Consider the following 3016-nt stretch of genomic DNA (forward strand, 5'->3'; position numbering starts at 1 on the left):
AGTCAGGAACTGGCACAATGGCCAAATGTCCTAATAATAAATCTTAGCTGTCAACCTGGAAAACCCGAGTCCTGCACAGGTCGGGCTCAGCCTCTGGATGTAAATCCGCTGAGCTGGTGCCCGCATCAATGAATGTTGCTTCCTGAGCCTTGGTGTCCTGTCTCTCTGTCTGGGTTTCCCGCAACATAATTGGGGGATCACCCAGGAGGCGGAGACGGTGATATTTTCTGCCTCCCTTGTCCCCAAGGCCCAGCTCCCCCGGATGAAAGGGGACACGAACTCTACTCAGCGCCAGTGGACTCTTGTCCGTCAGTGGGGATGTCTCCCCTGCTGGCCACGGGGGACCAACCCGGGAGCACAGTGGAACCTGGAGGGCTACGGGAACCAGCTTGGGAGTGCCACCCGACCAGACAGGTAAGGACCCGAGTCCCTTAAGGCAGCCTGTCAATCAGTGGACAGAAGGAGAGACTGATCACCTCCCAGAGTCACCCGAGTATCTCAATTTCTGAGAGAAACCGTGACTCTCAGGAACAGAGCGGTGGGCAGAAAATGAATCTGTTTGAAGCCATGTGAATGAGACGCAGTCTGTTTGTGAAGCGAGTGTGGAGTACCAATCTGTGGGTCCGTAGCACACCTCATATGGCCTAGGGTGGCATCGCTAAACTGTCTCAAACGGTTTAGTGATCCAAGTTGGGGGTTTATACCGACCACCAATTGCTAAGAGGCACCTGAAACTTCCTCACGACAGGAGCAGCCGGGGACGGACGAAGTAAGTCTCTAAGTGATTGGGTGTTGCGCGGATCTCGTGTGGTTGCCATGGATGGGTGACAGAGTACTCAGACTCCTTTAGGATGTATGTTAAAATATTTTAAGAAGGGGTTCTTGGGGGATTATGGCACTGATATGACCCCCCAAAAGCTCGCACCTTCTGTGAGATTGATTGGCCGTCATTCGGTGTGGAATGGCCAGCAGAGGGAAGCCTTGATAGGGACCTCATTAGGAAAGTCTACCTCGTTGTTACCGGCAGCCCCGGTTACCCTGACTAGTTCCCCTATATCTACTCATGGGAGGCTATTGTATGTACCTGACCCCCTTGGTTGAGGTCCTGTTTGGAAAAGCAGTGTAGAGTTCTTTTAGCCTGGGCTATGATTCCCTCCCAGAAGCTGTCTAAGGACAAAACAGAAAGGCAAAAGCCGGTCTTGTCTTCAGACCCGGAGGAGATCCCGCCCCCCTATTCACCTATCTACCCACCTCTTCCGCGAGCCTCCGAGCTGCCAGCCCTGCCCTCAGTACCACCCTCACCGGCCCCACCTTCTCCGCCCACCACACAAGCCCAGCCCCCAGCACCGCCCTCACCAGTTCCACTTTCTCTGCCCACAATGCCAGCCCAGCCTCCAGTGCCACCCTTGCTGGCTCTACCTTCTCCGCTTACCACCCCCTTCCCAGACCCTCCTGCTACAACCGCCTCCAGTCCTGACCCCATACGGGCCCACAGATAAGCGGCTGCAGACAAAGGGCCCTGAGACTGGCGCTCTCCAGCTCCCCCTACGGGAAACCAGAGGCTCCATCTACTATGATCAGGAAGGCCAGATTCAGGGAAGCTGACGCATATTTGTGTACCAGCCCTTCTCAACCACTGATCTCTTAAATTGGAAAAATCATACCCCATCATATACTAAAAAGCCGCAGGCTTTGACTGACCTCCTTCAGTCAATCATTCAAACGCATCGGCCCACCTGGGCTGATTGCCGCCAGCTCCTCCTAACTCTCTTTAACACTAAGGAATGCCAGCGAGTCACCCAGGGAGCTATAAAATGGCTAGAGGAACATGCCCCACCCGGGACCTTAAACATTCAAGTGTATGTCCAGAACCATTTCCCTGAGGAGGACCCCAGTGGGACCCCAATGACGACCAGGTCTTCCAGATGCTGGAACGGTATCAAGAAGCCCTTATAGGAGGCCTAAAGGATGGTAGCAAAAAAAGCATCAATATGAACAAGATCTCTGAAGTCCTCCAGGGACTCGAGGAGAGCCCAAGCCAATTTTATGAAAGACTTTGTGAAACATTCCGTCTCTACACTCCCTTTGATCCTGAGGCCCTCGAGAATCAACAGATATGGTCAATGCTGCTTTCGTCAGGCAGTCCCAGGGCGACATCCGGCGGAAACTTCAGAAACTGGACGGATTTGCTGGCATGAATATCAGCCAGCTCCTTGAAGTGGCAACCAAAGCCTATGACAACCAAAGCCTATGTCAATCGTGACCAAGAGGCTCGTCGAGAGGCGGATCGGAAGATGAAGAAAAAGGTGGACTTGCTTGCTGCTGCACTTGTTGAATGGGCTGGGACCCCAGGACAAAATGCCATCCCAAATCTGGGGCTACCCCAGTGAGGGCGACGTCAAGGGGGGGCCACACACCAGGAGGCCAAGCCTGGGACAAAATCAATGTGCTTACTGCCACCAACGTGGCCACTGGAAAAATGAATGTCCTCAGTGATTGGGGAGGATGCCAACAGGTCCGAATCCCTGGAGGCCGGGTTGAGTCACTCACGGCTGTTACCAGCCGCCCCAACAGATGCCAGGCCCTTCTGGAGACGACTTCATTGGACTTGCTGGCATGGAAAAATATAGGGAGGAATAGGCCAGACCAGGCTCCATCCAGCTAGGCCCCCAGGAGCCTATGGTCCAAATGTTGATTGGGGGCCAACCCATTAACTTTATGGTTGACACAGGCGCTGAAGATTTTGTCGTGACATGGCCCATAGGCCCCCTCTCACAAAAACAGGTCACCATTGCAGGAGCCATGGGAGGACGAGTCCATCGGCCCTTTTTACAGCCTCGACAATGCACCCTTGGAGGCCGAGAAATTACTCATCAGTTCCTCTACCTGCCAGACTGCCCTGTAGCATTATTGGGACGAGACCTACTAGGAAAACTCCAGGCTCAAATCACCTTTAACCACAGTGGCAATGCTGAGCTAACATTGGGCAAATCAGGGGCTAAGATTATGTCCCTCA

General features: G+C 53.6%; 1 long non-coding RNA gene across 1 annotated transcript in view; it reads left to right on the plus strand.

Annotated features, from left to right (window-relative positions):
• LOC109394611 (uncharacterized) overlaps positions 1-3016 on the plus strand; it is a 15102-nt gene that overhangs the window by 3409 nt on the left and 8677 nt on the right. The window contains exon 2 of the long non-coding RNA XR_002126481.1: positions 248-414. This is a non-coding gene — a long non-coding RNA (uncharacterized LOC109394611). The remainder of the gene's footprint in view (positions 1-247; positions 415-3016) is intronic.

Source organism: Hipposideros armiger, unplaced genomic scaffold, assembly GCF_001890085.2.
Source record: "Hipposideros armiger isolate ML-2016 unplaced genomic scaffold, ASM189008v1 scaffold_431, whole genome shotgun sequence".
Lineage (NCBI taxonomy): Eukaryota > Metazoa > Chordata > Mammalia > Chiroptera > Hipposideridae > Hipposideros > Hipposideros armiger.